Source organism: Diuraphis noxia, unplaced genomic scaffold (assembly GCF_037042655.1).
Source record: "Diuraphis noxia isolate RWA-SAM2 unplaced genomic scaffold, SU_Dnox_SAM2 contig0003, whole genome shotgun sequence".
Lineage (NCBI taxonomy): Eukaryota > Metazoa > Arthropoda > Insecta > Hemiptera > Aphididae > Diuraphis > Diuraphis noxia.
The window spans coordinates 7,576,570-7,596,144 of record NW_028301713.1 but is presented as its reverse complement, the minus strand read 5'-3'; positions in this window follow the sequence as shown (position 1 = coordinate 7,596,144).

Below are 19,575 nucleotides of genomic sequence, written 5' to 3'. Positions count from 1 at the left end.
GTAGGGCCCGGAACTTGATGATCTAAAAATGTATAAAAATGCATAAAATGACGAAAAAATTATATTAAAAATGTATATTTTTTCGTAAAAGTTTATAAATATTGTTTTGATACAAAAATTATTAAAATTATTATATTATATTGTTAAAATTATTTTTATTTAACTAAATAAAACTATATGTATATTAAAAACTACTACTTTTAGTAAAATCTATTTTTTTGTCAATCAAAGGCGGTCTTCGTTTTTGCAAGTATACCTTTACACGTGAAAAAATATTCATATTAATATTCGTACTGATTTTCGTAGACTGTATGGTAAAATTACCTTATACGTATGTGTGTGTGTTAAAAGGTAACACAATTTGTGATTGTATTAAACATTTTTGATTTTAGTCGTCAAAGTTTTATTTTTAGACTTTTGAGAGCCAAACGATTGACAAAATTTAAACAACAGATTTTCGTATACGTCTGATATTATTATATGAATACATATATCGTTTGTGTAATTACTAATTTTTGTATAGATGAAATAATTTTAATGATAATATAAATAACTTTTACGTCTGTAAATAATATAAAAAATACATTTACAGTTTAAGTATAAATTTTAAACGTGATAAATAATAACAGCGATGAAAAAAAAATATTTTAACATTTTTTTTTTTAGCTTGTGGTGTTCGATGTTAATTGAAAAACAATTGAAAAAAAAAACTCCTTCATTCTACGAAATTACCCATTTTTTGTACCATGGTATAATATTCCAATATTTCAAAGCAAATATAACCAAGGAAGGGATGCGTTTTGAGAGAGTAGTTTTTCTCGATGCACTTTCGGGTTCAAGTGCTTCTTCCAGGGCACTTAACAAGCGCTCGCCCCCCTTTTTTTTGCTGCTTTCTGTCGCTTTTGCACGTTTCAGGTGGCAAACGCTTAGATTTTGCTGACATTCAGAATAATCGTCTAGAGGGACGAGGAAAAAATGAGTGAAGTTACGGTTTTTGGAAATAAATTCCAATTCTTTTTTTCCTTTTACTCTTCTTCTTTTAGTTAGATTATGGCATAAAAATGGTTTTTTAATTATCATTAACGTTTTATATAAAATATAATATCGAAAAAGCTTATGAAAAAAATTGCAATGCAAAAAATTAATATTAACAAATTGTTTCAATGATTTGATATTTTCGAATATTATATGTACCAAAAGATATACCTACTGTACTTTTTGTTTTATTAAAAAATAAAAGAAACCCAGACTTATAAATAAGATAAATTACTCTGCTCAAAATCTAAAATTATTATATAAAACGAATAATAATGCCGCAGAGTGTACGCCAATCGAAAGTTTCACATAATTTATATATTTCGAGTGGCGGTTTCTATACATCAACTTGTATAATATAATATAGTGTTCTTGAATAATTCACAGAATTAAGAAATAATTATTTCTCCAAGATTATTTATAACTATATCAGTTGAACTTTGGAAAGATGGTTTTTATTTTCTTACATCATCATCGTAATACATTATTAAATAATATTGATTTTGACTAAAAACTGCAATATTAAAACGTTTAATATAATATTATTATTATTGCACACGACGTAGATAGATTTGGTCTAACTAAATATTATTAAGGATAGGAGCAATATATTCCATCTATATTATCCATCTTATCATTATTATCTATCTATTTTAAAAATTTTATAATTGAGAGTTATACGCTTAGGCAATAACAACCGGTGATAATATTGAGGTTTTGATAACATCAGTATAGGACTTGATGCATATCGCATATGCATCTTTTTTTTTAAATGCTCACAATCAATGTCGTCTATACAGAAATTTCATTCGTGTAGTATGAAATTTAATGGTACAATTTTTACTTTGCATTTTTTGGGAATTTTATGCTTTACGGTCAATTTTTAGTATTTTTGCACTTTTTTACTTATATTTGAATTTTTCTTGTTGAAAGTTGCTCATATTTTGCTATTTTCCGTAATAACAGTTTCCCATTATTTGTATATATAATTTCTATACTCTTTATTCATGATTATCAATGCTCATCTGTAACTGAACTAAAATAGTATAATTTTATTATTTTCGTGTGCGCAAAATATTTTTCTTCGTTTTCTAAATGAAAGTTATTCAACTATGCAAATCATAACTAACAACTTTTGAGATATTATTTCAATTATAATTTTGTCCGAGTTCACGAAAGTGGTGGCATAACGAAATCATATTTATTAGATAGTAGCTTTACTTTTATAAATAAAGCGCTTTTTGTATTATGTCGTACAATAATAACTTAAATTAAATTAAATTATTTGACGTATTCAAATTATATATACGTACGTTAACTATGTACGTACATAATGTTATATTTTTTAACGACGAACGATTACTATAATATATATATTAATGTTTGCTCGCAAGCGCTATTCAAAAACGTATGAATGCATATTACACGTCATATTATTACGATGATACATCAATGCAAACACTTATTATAATTATTACAAACCACTCTTGGTCGAAGAAAAAACGAAAAAACGATAATAACCAACGAGGCAAACTGCCGCAGAACATAGGTAACAGGTGGAAATATTTTTTACATACATATACCAAGACCAAGGTAGGTACTTGTGTATAACTCCTACCGCTGCAGCGGACCGCGTGTTTGGAACTTTGCCGGATTTGGTCGATGGACGCGTTTCTCGTCCGATTTATCGGAAAGTTGCTGCCAAAAAAAAAAAAATCAATATCAGAATTTATTCGTACAATATGACGTGTCACTGTGTGAGTTGGACTTTATCTCCCACCCACCCATCGATGATGAATGAAAATTTCAATAAATTATCGTTATGATTTCAATTGTCAGTGATTAGATTGTTATCATCTCGTTTTTTCGACATTTTAAAATGGTTAAATTGTCCATTTGTTTTAAAAACTTGGAATGTTTTCGAGCGGGTAGGCACCTACGCGGCTACGCAATATATAATATACTCGGGTAATGATTGGGCCTGCAGTCGTTTACGGTACAGGTAGGCACATAAAACAAATAAAAACCCCTTCGCTTTTATTACCCATATAATAACATCGACCATTAACAAAATAACATAATATAGTTATCATTAAATAGCGAAACGTCCAACACCGTATAATAATAATAATACGACAACTACTACTATACAGTGTAGAAAACAGTAATTAGTATTTGCACAGTAAAAGTTATTTTCAATTCAGCGCAATCATCGTAAAATGTAATTATGTCGGCCAAGGAATACATATATGCGCTCACACATGCATACACACACGCACACTATATATATATATAATTATACGTGGTAGCGCATTATAGTATGATAGGTAGTATATACAATTATGCTTTGTCTCTCTAATCAACAAAACACACGCGTGTTTCGACTTGCAGGACAACTATACCGCACATGCTGATGATGATGGGCACTGCAGCATCAGAAGCTTTGTTAATAAAACGTATTTTCGCGTAAATAGTGTGTGTGTGTGTGTGTGTGTCGCGGATTTGTTTTCGTCTTATCTGATATTAAATTTCGCCGGCGACGACGTGAGAACAAATTTACATAATACGACCACCTAACCTAACCTACACACACGCACACATACATGACCCGTTATTTTCTAAACGTCGTCGTCGTCGGTTCTTATTTAATATAAGTCTCGTTCCGTCATTGAGTCGTATGTGTGTGTGTGTTTGTGTGTGTGTGTGTGTGTGTGTGTGTGCGCGCGTGTGCGTATACCTATATAGGTGGGATTGTCACTGTAATAGCAGTACCTATATAGTTTTCTTTGTGTTATTTATTTTTTTTTTCGTCATATTATTCGTCTATATATTATATTTACGTGAGAACTTTATGTAGTAGGAAAAAAAAATTATGTAACGCAAAACATTCCACAAAAGGACGAGACTACGTTGTGCAAACACTTAAACACGTCCGTATGTTTTTGTGTACACAAACAGCCCTACATAGCTATATAAATGTGTGTGTGCGTGCATGTGCCTATATAATATATAATATTATGTTTATGAACAAAAGATGCGCCGCGTGATTAGTTGTCACACGGTAAAACAATATGAGCGGCGGCACTTACATTATGCACTGCACCGCGTGACACATGGCTAATAAGCTCAACTCTTCAACGTGCGTGCAAATATCCTGAAAATACGGTGATGATGGGTATGGGTGGGTACCCACACGCGTATATGGAGACGGCTCGTCGAAGAGTCCTCCGAGGTGTAGCGTAGCTATACATATACGCCACAATTTATTTTCGGGCTTACGTCGTTATACTCGAAATTTCAATTTGTGTTTTTAACTGCAATAATGATAATAATATGCCATCTATATCAGTGGTTCTCAAACTGTGGTATGCGGAAGGCATGAGTCGAAAAACGTATATTATAATAAATAAATGACAATTTCATCGTAGTATTTTACTGACTTTTTCATTTAAAATAAACGTATTTGAGAACCGCGCTGACGTACATGATTATTTGTTGCAGAACTATACCGCGCGTGCATAATAGGAACTTACGCCATTTATAATAATATACCTACTCCGCAAATACCTGCCCAAATGTAATAAATTATTTAATATGAATAAATTAACAATAATTATTGTGTGTAAGTCTATTGTAAGCGCTGTAGTCCCTTCATTATTGTTGATCATTTTTTTCCCCCAATTCTACAGCGCGCGGTTTTTTGATCGAATAGCTATTCAGTTATAATTTTTAATGGATTCGTGTTTTCAACCGATTTATAACAAAAAAAAAAAAAAAATGTTATAAGCAGTCTTTGTTAATAGCGAAATTATTCACACATTCGAGCTAGATATATTTTTTCAAGTACTCCGAAACAATATTGTGCATTAAAATATTTACTTGACAATGGCGTTTCCTATATATGATGAGTTTGCTCTTTTAATTTATTATAGTTTTTTGATAGAATTACAACAAGAGAAGTGCATTTTAATAAACAATCATCACTACAAATATATAACTACATATTATGGCGTGTTTTCTATACGTAGGTAGGTAATGATTATTTTGAATCATAACATAAACTTGTAAAAATTATATTTTCTCATTAACCTAACATTATACTGCACACTGCATGTAAACTATTATATTAAACACAATAACATGTATAATACCTACGTATTAATGATTTCTACATTTATTTGGCTAACTGGTACATAGTAAACGATAGGTATCATTAATTATAAATCTAAACTTAATATGATGAATTAAATTTACCTACTAATCGAAAATTAACTACATAATAACATTATCAGGTCAAATCTAATATTATTTTTCAAACATATTAATATTATGACCCTGCTATTCATCATGTTTAGTGTGTTATAGGTACCTACACTATATTTTAAATTGTTATATCTAGGGCCGGGATTTCAATGTAAAGTGCGTATTTTTTTGATCAGACAATGCTTTCCAAGTACCTACGCAATTCGTTTCACGTAACGAGTGTTTAAAAACAAACATTTTAAGCATTTCTATCATTATTGAGTTTTAATGCATATTTGGTCAATAGACTATACAAATTTAGCCTATTTTGATTTTACATAAATTTAAATGCATATTTTAGTATGTTTAGTATGAATAATATTTCCACAAAACATATGCGATTCGACATCATAGCAGGTTATCAATTATATTTTTCCAATTTTCAGTTTTTTTTTTTTTTTTTTAATAAAATAATAAATAATAATTATATATTATTTATAAATTCCAATTTAAAATACCAAATCGTTAAAAAAAGTATATATATGTATAGAATTTGTTAGGTCATTTTTAGCTATTATTTAGAGCATATATGATATATTTGTTTGGTTTTAAATGCATTTAAATCTGAGCTTTAATAATATAACTACAATAATCGATCAAAATAAGATTTCAAGTTTAAAAAACTTCATACATAATACTATACACAGTTATTACAGTTGAATATATTATTTTACCTCTACTATGCGACTTTTCTAATTTTCTCTCCTCCCCCCCCCCCCACCAATCGTCTTGAAAATAATGACAAATATAAAGGTCAACCGTCGTTACGTACAAACATTTCGTTTATAGTTTATATGTATATATAGTTTTATCGTATCAAACTTCGCTCGCTTATATTATAAGTGTCGTAAAAATAATTTAGCACTGCACAGTTTTTTGTGTATACGATGCGTTTAAAGTAATATGCAGTGTTTAAATCTTAAGCGCCAGGAAACGAGAAAAATGATTTAGTAATATTATCGTTATTATTATTATTTCGGTTTAATAAAAATAACATAACGACGGCGGTGGCGGTTTTATGGAAGATTCGCACGACGAGTATATACCTACACGACTGAGCGGTATTATTATCATATTGTTAAATGCTACCTACAAACTATAACATTTTATTTTATATCATGTGCGCAGAGCTCGTACACTCTCGACGTTTTGGCGTATAGCTTATAATGTGTACGACGTAGATTATAATTTCTTTTCTTTTTTTTTTAGCGTTTGTAATTAACAACATTTTGTATACGACGGATGGCGGGGTATATTCTAATTTGTGATATGGTTATTTCGTCCGAAAACTCCGGATTCGCTTAAGTTGGTTTCGACACGCACCTTCGCTGGTGATGATAATTTGTGGGGTGCAAAATAACGGCGTGGTATCTAACACGCGAATCGCACGTCTAGCTGTTTAGGTGTATAATATGTATATATTTGGATTTAGATTCCTGTTGAAAGTGGATTTTAAGTGTTCTACAAATTAAAACCGATACTCTAATTCGCATTACATAATATTACATATTATAATATTATACGATAAAGGTGCCTATATAGTGTACCTACTAAACTTACTACCCGTCATCGTGTGCGGTGTACATTATTGTAATAATACATTGGGTATGACTTGTATATAGGTACAAATTTTTACATTATATATTATCGAATGCGATTACTGTGAAACCTCTATCAATGGACACTTGTCAATAGTAGACACTTTTATAAATTCCCCGCCGGCAAAATGTGTGCCGAAGCATATTAGGAGTTATAACCTCTTAATAGTGGACTCTCCTAAAAGTGGAGAGGTGGACACCAAAAACTGATACCAAAATTAAGAAATAGGTACCTCTCATAAATGGACATCACAATACACAGTATGTACGTATATAACTGCAGCAAAGAACAGTAAACTGCGTTTACACAAAAAAAGATTACCAACAGTTATATTTTTTAATATTGTACACAAACATATTATACATTTTTATACCCACTTTTAAATACATAGGTACATGTCGTGTATATAATAAATAATAAATAAATATGTACCAAATTCAATGTTTGTATAATATGTATAACCAATTCTTTATAGCGTATCCCTATATTTAGTTATTTCTCACTAATGTCCATTATTATGTAGAAGTTTTGTCAATAGTGGGAAACTCCCTACAGCGGACATTTTTTAATTCCCCATGGCTGTCCACTACTTAGAGGTTTCACTGTATTCAAAATTATTTGAAATCCGTTGGATTTAGGTATATGTAGCCCGTGTAAAGGCTAAATGACATTCAAAAATGTTTGAAAAACGACAATTTCGTCATCATTAAATAATATGATATAATAATAAACGAGTGTGTAACTTAAAAATAAACGAACCTTATAAAAAAAAAAAAAGGTACACACTGTCATTATAATATTAACCATCGATAAATGAATTAAAAAGAAAAAAGAAAAATAATGATTCTTTGAAAATCAAGCTCGTTTTGCATAAAACGACATCAAACGAATATTATACGAAATTTAATAAGTACTTTATTTTTTTTTTCAACTGAATCGTACTGGGGTCTGTAATCAACGAAACCATCATATTATTATTGTTATTTTCGATTTTCGATTTTCGTTTAACATAAACGATGACTTGCGTGTACGTATTACATTATATATATATTTATCTGGTACATATTAGAGAAGTTCGAGGAATAAAAACGGTTTCGAGCAACAAAAAAACCGACCAACTGTGGAGTAATATATATATATATATATATAGAAATACGTCGTTACTCGTTACGCGGAGCAGAGCCATCGTGTACCTAACCATCGACCACCACATCAACTGAGTAAAATAATAATAAAAAAAAAAAAAATAGTACACATTCGAAAACGTATATAATATAATATAGGTATGGCGCGCTATTATTATTATTATTGTTATTATATATGTGTGCGTACATACCGCGTTTCCCATACACAGCGCAGTACCATATTGTTATGGGTTCTCGACATCATCCACCGACTGCACTATATATATATACGTCCCATACCGAATTATTGTTTTACTGCTTTATTCGCAACAACAACGGACTAGCGAGACTCGCCTAACTCCTTAAGAGTTTTATTGGTCCGCAGTCGAAATAGAAGTTTTTTGAGTAATCTTCTGAATATGTTATCTGCGGGTAATAAAAACACGCCATTAAAGTTTCATTGTTCTAGTTTATGTTTTATATTTGCGAGTATATATTTTATATATATATATATAATACTGTGGACAGAAAATCCCCATTTAGTGCCGACGGGGGACCGAGAGCAACACACAACAAATTTCGTATTCCATAACGTTATCTGCTGGATTGAACTAAATTAAAGATTATAATATACTGTAATATTATAATATATTAATATATGTGTAATATATATATATATATATGTAATATATTATAATATATTATTTTCAACATCGAAACGTAGCATAATAATAATAATAATAATAATAATGTATTATAGTGTTTTTTATTTTATTCTGTACTATATTATTGTAATCAACTGCAGCTGCAGTGTAAGCGATCAAATTATTTTTAAATTAAATATTCACTCTGAAAATATAATATTTCCACGTTTACCTACTATTGAGTATTGACGAATGTGCAATATATGTCGACCTCGTTTAAGAATATGTCTGCGCACGATATTTGTTTTCTCTCTATGGCCCAAGTGCAACATATAGACAAAACGCAGAATCATTTTTTTTTTTATTTGATTTTAAGTTATCTTAGAGTAAAATAATGTGTCTTTATCTGTTATCTGCGTTTTTTTTCTTGTATAATTGTATAAAAGCCGTTTGGCGTTGATTATGATAAATAAATAAATAAATATATCCATTTCAAAAAATATTTTATATGAACATTTATAGGTTCATGTTAAAATCTAATTAATTTTTTATTGTATCTACTATTTTGTTATAATAATATTATTTGGTCAATAAACTCATTTTTTGAAATCAAAATGTTTTTAACATAAACTAAATCGTAATTTATTTAACGAAAATATTGATATTTGAAAAATTGTAAAAATTCAGCCATTTGACTTAAATAAGTATCTCAACCTCCCGCACAACATGAAAGAAATCCTCAACGAAGAACAAATACCTCAAAAGTCATCAAATTCATCACCAAATGCAATTTCATCACAAAATTCTAACTTATCTAATCTGATTTGTAAATAAATTGTACTATTAAAATTGTAAATATTAAAAAAAAATAATAAAAAATGTCGGTTAATAACCTTAGCAGTTGAAGCCTGTAAATCGCTTTAAATAAAAAACAACTTACTAAAGAAAATATTAATATCATATTTATGTGTCCATTTTCGACGCAACAATTATGATTGACCGATATTATTGAAACATTATCGTTATAATATTATTAGAATAAATTTCATTGAGAAAATTATTACCAAATAACATCGAATTATAGGCATATGGAAAACACATAGAGCTTATGATGTTAGAGCTCAAAAATTAAAATTTTGTTTTTACAAAATTTAAAAAAAAACGATCATCGAAAAATCAAAATTGTATTGGAATATAGCTAGATAGGTACTAATGAAACATCGTGCGAACCATTACTAATCAGTAATCTTGTTTTCTGATATTGTGAGATCTTAAAGTATCATTATAAAAACCCATAAAAAAATCTTTATCCATAATTGCACAATTCCCTATCCAAATTCTACTTAATAGTATGAATAGAAATATAATATTTCACGTGTCAATATATTTCAAGAACGAAATGTATACCGTAAATTTTACGGCGTAAAATATTAATGTCCAACTCGATAAAAAAAAACATCGAAATATTTAAAAGCATCGAATTTAACAGTTAATATCATAACACTATTAAAATTTTTTTCTTCTTATAACTATTTAACGTAGGTACATAATTGTGAATTTAAAAAATAGTGAAGTCACCCAAACAAGTATGGGTACAAATCGCCAAACCGACCGATCAACCATTTGCGGTTATTAATATTATATCATAATAATAGGTAGTAATAATAATAATATCAAAAAAATAGTATTGCCCGCGTGTGTAGAGAGGGGTGCCTTCAGTTCTCTCCGTACACAGTGCACGATCACACGCATGATGATAATAACAAAAATATAATACATCTATTACCTGGTTACTGGTGTTTGAAGTCTGGGCGGCTAATTACTGATCGGATATACTGACATAATAATATTATAACAAATAGGTACCTCGCTATATAGGTATGGGAAAATTGTCACTGTGTGTGTGTGTGTGTGTGTGTGTGTGAGCCGGTACGGTACAAGTTTCTAACACGCTCTCCGATCATAAAAAATTCAACCGAACAAAATATATTATATGTACAAAATACAAACTTTTGTTTACACCTGTTATGCGATATGGGAGCCCCCCTGTCGGTTGATTACGTGTCGATTCCCATGGTCCCGTCCGCTCGCGCGCACTGCATGGTTTGTGTGTGTGTGGTGCATTTGTCAGGACAGCCATCCGCACTGCGTAGGAAATATATTATATAGTTTACCGTTGATTGATTGCCGCAGCCACCCACTCTTGGGCACTCCACCCCGCGGCACCCACATCACAAGCGCCGAGTACACACACGCACAAAACTACCCCATCGCACGATATAATATCCGTGTAGAATAATATACGCACGTATTACGATATAATTTCAATGTAATTTTCCCACGGGCTCGCCGAAAACCGTGTCCGTGTGTAATAATAATTATCGTCGACGTCGTCGTCGTCGAGCTGCACAGTGCAATGACGACAATGATAATAATAATAACACCGCACACAGGTTGTCACACAGCAGTGAAAACAATATATGTTATTATTATTATTAATATCACACGCGGAATGGTATTACCCCGCGCGCGTGATGATATTGGTAAACCGGAACACGTCCAATGTGTGTGTGTGTGTGTGTGGATATTATATGTAGTCCGATGTACACCCAGATAACCCTTTTTTTTCCCCGTCGCTTCCTGCGAGGAGGCAGATGACGCCGATTATATTTCCGGCGCGCACCGAGTATCCGATGTCCAAACCCACGCCGCCGCAAGAAAGGGCGCGAGGAAACAATACCGGACGTTTGGTCGGAATCCGCGACCGTCGTCGCCGACCCCCCGCCGCCTTCACCACCACCATCACAACAACCGATTCCACCACCACGGTGTATAATACGTGTATTATGTACTGTGCTGCTGCATTATAGTGTATACACGTATATAGTACCTATACGCCGCCGCGTTTGATACTATATATTGGAAACCGTCTATGTACGTATATAAAAAAAAGTCGGCCCGCGTAAAAAGTAAAGGTCGGAACATAAAACGCGCGTTGATGGTTGAAATGAAAAGGGAAACGCGATGCAATAAAAATAAATTGTATCGAACTATTGTGCGGCAATTTCCGATAAAAAAAATTATCGTATATGAGTTTTTTTTTTTTTTTTGGAAATTAGTTCGCAGTAAACATTTAAACAGAATTATATTGCCCGACTAAATTGCTTATTATATTATATACAACGGTAATAAAAGATCAGCATTTTATTTCGCGGGTTTCCTTTGCATAAAAAACAATAATAATGTACATGACGCAAAACCATCATAATATAATATGATGATAATCGAAGGTTTTTTTTTTTAAAACCGAAGAGAATAACTCCAAGATGTTACAATTTTTGAAATCAATAACGGGTCTATACAATCTAATCTAATAATAATATGTAAATAAATAGGATATACAATGTAACCGCACATATCTCTAAATTTTTTATATTACCAAAAAAAAAACTCTTCTAAAAACTGTAAATACCTTTATTCCAAATTAAATTGTAACTAATGGCCACAGCTGCCGGGTTTATATAATGATCAATAAAAAAAATCGACGTTTTTCGCTTAAACTATAATATTCTTGAATTATATGTTTTGATCGATAACGATATTGAATATTGATATTATACATACCTATCACGATGTTTCAATACAGATAACTGTTCACAAATTATCACAAAATAATATATACCTAAAGCCAAAGTCGAAACCTACCTCGTCGCTATACACCTAGTCGAAAGTTGTTTGAAACATGGCCTATGCTGCAGTCATACGTATAATTTATCAATGTCAATCGTAATTTATGATCAGTTCTTACTGCGATGAGACATTTTTCATGTATGATGCGACCTCTTACACATTTTTTTTTTTTGTTTTGTTCAAATGATATACATTTTCATTATAATACATAAACTTACGTCGCATGGTGTATATAAGAATTTATAGAATTAATTTAATTACAAACTAATTTTAAAGGAAATAATCATCATCATGACAAGATTTAAGGACTTGATACGTCATTGAGTTGTAATTTATAAGGGCTTTATCGAAATGGTAACTAAGGATTTTTATTTTTTTATTTTATTTCAGTGAACCAATTTATTTTATTTTCGGTGGGATTTCATGGAGATAAGAAACTGTAATGATATGCAGAAAAGTTGACTTTGAGAGGGTGGTCGGAAATAATATGGAAATCGCTCTGTGAAGTGTACTTAAATGTCGACGTCTGACAAGGGAAAGGTACCTATATAAGTAAATAGTATATAGCCAGTATATATCGCCTTAACGTGTTTTAAAAGCTAACAAAATCTAAGGAACATTTTTAACTCAGTTCATTATACACTATCTTGGTAAATATATATTGTACTCTATTTTATCCATTATATAGTATATTAGAACCCACACGAAATTATTTCCAAAGTACTACTTTCCCGCATTTATAATATAGTAAGAAAATCATAGCTACTCGTGCAAAATATATATTATTGTCAATGTAGTCTGCCTGCACATAATCACGTAATGCCGCCAATTTACGGATGATAACTAAGAAATTCATACGTACCCATCGGCCATCACGACGTTGGATGCAGCTCTCGGACCAGACGCTACCATCATCACCACCACGGATACTCAAATTCCTAAAAAAAACCAATCTGTATAGAAAAATTCGAAAAAAAAAATTGTGTATAGGTACTTATTGTGACTAGTAGCCTTTGCTGCTGATGTCAGTTATGTTCAATAAAAAAAATAAAATAAAAATATTGTTAACGGATATCTTAGTTGTGATTAGTGAATATATAATTATAGGTTAGTAGTTTTTACGGAATTATATGTTTACATATTTTATAAGTTAGTCGTATAGTTTAATCTTAATATTAAATTGTAATATAATATTCCATAAAATAAATGTTACAGACAGATTACTACAGGTGACAAATTACTAGTGCACGGTCGCTATAAAAAAAACGTAAATAAAATTTACGTACATTTTTTTGTTGGTAATTTATCAATTAATTTTTGTTTAACCATTGAATACAATTAGGAACTCCTCACTTTCTCTTTCTCATTACTGTAACGCTTATTTTTTATTATTTAATATTTATTTATTTATTGCCAACAATACGGGCTGAGCCCAATTATATATAATATGATAATTCTAATTAAATTATAAGAATGTTTATGGTATTATATTTTATCATGTACCTAATATTAGGATGTTATTGCATTATATATATATATATATATATATGTATTTAAAATTATTTTGTACAAATATGAATATTAAAAATGTACCCATAAAATAAATTTTAAATTAATCAATCCGATTAATTATAGGTACATCCATAATATTTATTTACAACAGTGCTATTAATAGCGATAATAATAATTGATGGTATGATATCGTGTTATATGTTATAAACTAGGTAGGTATCTGTAGTTATGTTACGGTCACGTCGAACGTTTGACGTTTTAAGTTTAATCATAATATAATATCAACTATTCTATTACATTGATATGTTACGAATATTCACCTCATCATCGTCGAGACGCGTTTAATTTGAAGTGTCACATTTTTGTTCCGTTCAACGGACGTATAAGTACTAACTATCACTATAAAATATTATTACATCATAACGTTACAGACGAGTTATGTGACACGCCGCAGTGCGTGTGTGGTTTGAATTCGACGTGTTATTTTCATCACACATTTTCACTGCATCATAAACAAAGCCGAACGACGAACTTGCGTATTGTGTATATGTCATATTTTCATTTGCAAGTTGTTGCCATCATCCTCGTAATTCCGTTGCAGAGCAATTCGTGACAGGTTCGTTTAACAGGTGCACAGGATATGTATTTTACACCCTCATCGGCGGCGTGCACGACGACCAGAATCCCACGAGCCGATGTTTCTAACCCCCAAATTACGACCACTACCTAGGTGTATATGTATGTATAGAGTAGTAGTAGTTGTTATCGATGATGATTGATTCGCTTTTAAAGTTCACATAGGATAATATAACGACCCTAAAAGGCTATATGGGATATGATGTGGTGCATAAAAAGTATAATATATTATACATGTTGCGGGTAATATTCTAAATTTATGACGAACTCTTAATGATGAAAAGGACTGTCAAAATATCGCATGACGAATTAATGACAAAGAAAAAGCCTAACCAAAGGTTGTTTATTTGGAACCTATATACATAATATTAAGTATGAATATATATTATATGTACAATCATACTGCAAACGAACAGCGTATTTTGAATGAATGTATTATTTCTCAGAAGATCGATTTATGTCGAAAATAAAAAACGATCCTTCTGATGTATATAACAAAACAGTAATAATACCTACCTATACATTCGAATCTCGATGATGATAGTTTCATAAAATAAAAATAGAGGTTAAATATTAACTAACTATATACATCTAAATTGAACTGAATATACTTGAAATACAGAGAATATTTATAATGTTTGCATGTCTAAAGTCAGGGATTTTATTTATTTTTCTAGACAGTTATACAGATTAAGTTTTGTTTTCACAATGAAGCACAATTATTATTATTTGCTGTAGTAAGTATATATTTAAAAACTGATTATTAATCCAGTGAATTTTCAGTTATTTTTATTTTTTATCCCCTATTCAATATTTTTGTGTTTTTTTTTTAAATTTCGTCATATTAAATAGTTTTTTAAAACGAATATCATTTCCAGTATTTGATGTATACTTTTTCTTAAATTAAAAATGAAATCTGAATTATGCCCTCTTCGAAAATTCTTGAGCACAAAATGATGGCAAAATGTTAATATAATAAGATAAAATGTATATAATACTTTGAATAAAACAAAATGTTTCTTATGAGAAGTTAATTAGGTTTGTTTTTATTAAAAACAAAAAATAATGATGAGTTCTCAAAACGATATTTTTTGTAATCAAACCAACGAAAATAAAATATAATATAGGTACAACAGATCTGTCAGTTGTCATTATTACTACGTTAATTTTAACGCATCATAAAAACTATATACAGCGTGTAAATCAATATATATGTGTGTGTGTGTGTGTGTGTGTGTGTGTGTGTGTGTGTGTGTGTGTGTGTGTGTGTGTGTGTGTGTGTGTGTGTGTGTGTGTGTGTGTGTGTGTGTGTGTGTGTGTGTGTGTGTGTGTGTGTGTGTGTGTGTGTGTGTGTGTGTGTGTGTGTGTGTGTGTGTGTGTGTGTGTGTGTGTGTGTGTGTGTGTGTGTGTGTGTGTGTGTGTGTGTGTGTGTGTGTGTGTGTGTGTGTGTGTGTGTGTGTGTGTGTGTGTGTGTGTGTGTGTGTGTGTGTGTGTGTGTGTGTGTGTGTGTGTGTGTGTGTGTGTGTGTGTGTGTGTGTGTGTGTGTGTGTGTGTGTGTGTGTGTGTGTGTGTGTGTGTGTGTGTGTGTGTGTGTGTGTGTGTGTGTGTGTGTGTGTGTGTGTGACTGTGTGACTGATGATTAATAAATTAAATGCATATGACCAACCAAATTTCACAAAAAGTATAAGCATATTCGGAAAGTTTTGTAGGTACACAACAATTTATTTCGTAAGTATTCACTTCAAAATGAAAAAAATATTTTGTGTGCATGTTTTAATACATTTTAAATATACCTTTAGCCTTATAGGTCAGTGCTTCTCAACCTGGGGGACGCGGCCCCCTAGGGGGCCGTGGGTATATGATTGGGGGGCCTTGAAATATTTTTTTTATTTAAAATATTTTTGGTTATTCAGTTATTATAATGGTTACATTATAACCGACCATATGATTAATCATTGTCGATAAAGTCTACGAGTAATGTTAGATTACTGTTATTAAATAATAATAAAATTGTTATTACATTTATTTGTGTGAAATTGTGAAATTAGTGCATGTAAGTATAGTATATTAGTATTACATCATTGAAAAAAATAATACTGATGACCTTTTTTTATTTATTTTTTGCTTTTACATCTATGGAAGGGAGCCTTGACAGTTTTACATTAAATTTAGGGGGCCCTATAACAAAAAAGGTTGAGAAGCACTGTTATAGGTAATAATAATTTTTATAATTCATCTTATAATTTGAACAATTTTATTGTCAGCAATAATATCAGAGTCTATTATGTTGTGATATTTAAATATTTTATTAACACACAAATCACCTAAACAAAAAACAAATAATTTAGTACAGCGTTTATAATTAAAAAGAAAACTATATTAAATATGTGATGATTGGAGAGAGTGGGTGCCTTTAACTCGTGTTATATATTAATTATTTTCAATAAAAAAATACTAAAGTTAAAGCATGAATGCATGTTTATTATATAATTACCTATATTATATATTATTGTCAATCGTCTTGTTATGAGGTACATGTATTTTAAGTAACCCATTCCTCTGTAAATAATAACAATACAATTTAAAGATTCTCATTACTTATAACGTTTTCATTTCAGAAAAAAAATTAATTAATGAAAACGAGAATAATTAATTTTAATGATGTATCAAAAAGAAATCGATAATTACCAAAAAACTCGGCAACAATAAAATATATATCTTAAAAAATAATATTGTAATATCATTAAAAACTCGGCTGCTCATAATTAACTCACTGTACATAAATGCATCGTAACATATTATAATTTATACTTTATAATAAACCTCGGAAAAATTAACCAAAAAAAAAAAATTGTATTCACATTGTACCGTATTTGTACAAGTATTCATTGACCACGGTGTTTAACCATTAAGTATATTCAACACAAAACATAAAAAATGTTATTTATTTGTAAAGTAAATCTACTTAACACGGTTAATAAAATAAATATTTTCAAACTATTTACATTGCAACGTTGTAATAAATATTTTACGAATCCCAACGAATTTAATGCAATATTTATCATAGAAATATGTATATAGTTTGAACGTTAGGAGAACGTCTGCAGGTAGGATATATATATATATATATAATATATGGCATGTATAGTATATATGATAAAAACGTAAAAACGATAAAAGAACGCGTCAGGTATAACGCACGCCGTAAGAACGACATAGAAAAGATGAGCGTCTTATGTTTATGTTAACTGCAAACACGGAAATGTGTACCAACTACCAAGTCGGACGGCAATAGTATAATATAATATAAATATTGATTTTTTTTTTCATTTATTTGATCATATTCCAGGTGTATACTGCGTGCAGTGCAATGTCTGCAGAAATTTTATAGAAATCGTGATGTTCATACGCCAGCAACATAACATATATATATATATATATATATTATAGAAATATTCTTACACTTTAGCACTTTCGACTACCGGCCTAGTAAGACGCGTAGCATTATTGTACTCGATGTTATATACTTATGTATATATTAAAAATGAAAATGTATATCCACTATAACTACTTGTCGAGTGAAATGTAGGCAATATGAGGAGGGCACTATATACTATAGTGATGGGAAATAAATCAAAAACTTATATAGAAAAATATCTAGAAAACCGCCGTCGACGTTCGAAAAGTTTTTCGTATAGTCATTTAAGTATATACTGCAAGACCGCTGTGTTGTTCCTTGTCGGCGTATAGATACTGCTTGAAAGAAATCTTGTTCACTCTTTTGCTTGTTACATATTGCACATTATAACAGTGCAGCAGGGTGATGCGTTTGGAAACATTGAAAAACATGCGCGCGTGGAAAGCCGTACGAAACGTTGTCAAAGTTACGATTATGAGACACTGCACAAAATGTGCATTACGCGCCGCATTATACGTTCTGTACAACAAATTATATAGACGGGTCGTCGATGTGGCGAGAAAACGTACTGGCGGAGAGGAAAAAAAACATGGAAATCGGACGAAAAACAAACCGTCGAAATCACTGATGATCATCGTCACCGCAGACGTGTTATCTAGAAGTTGGCAAACCTCGTGCATTATAGGTAAATATTATATATATGTTAGCGGCAATGTGTATAATATATTTAATATATAAAATGCCTAGGAATTCTATATAATACCTGGTGGTTTTTAAAAAAGTGTATAATAATTTTTTTTTTTATACACATTTCCTAAATATTCTGTATAATAACTAGGCATTTCATAAAATGACAAACACAAATTGGTAATCTGTAGAATAGTGAAATAATCCAAAAAAATAAATTTCCTTCTATAATAATTAAGACAATTATTAATTTTATTAGCTCACAAAAAAATATTTATTACAAAGTAGGTATGAATTTAATATTACAGAATATAATGCATAAAAATGAAAAAAAATAATAATTTGTAAATTGTATGGGTAGTGTACTAACATGCAGTTATTAATTATTATTACTATCATATTATTCTATAAAATACAAAAATCTATGTAGAACGTAATTAAGAATAAATAGAATATACTTTTTTAAATTTATTTTAAACTTTGTTAAGACAGAAAACAAAAGATTCTATTATTACAAAAAAAAATAAAATATATATTAATAATTTCATATGTTTAAGTTAATAAAAATTGGTTAAATTTATTTATTGCAACACTGTAAATTAGGATGACATTTTGAATTACAATGAATTTTATTTTTTAAACGCTTATACATCTGTTATTTTGACATCTTGTTGAACATGAACATTTAATAAAGCCTTGTCCAGGAATTCTACTTCATTAAATTTATTGATATTACAGATTACTAATGGATTTATTTTAGGTGAAGTTGCATTGTCAAATATCAATAGGTACTGATAATATGGATTTAATATATTACCTATACATAGTTTGGCATTTCATATAATGCTTAGGTAATTTAAAAATTTAATATATAATATTATAAATATATAATTCCTAGACATTTTATAAAATACCAATATTATACACA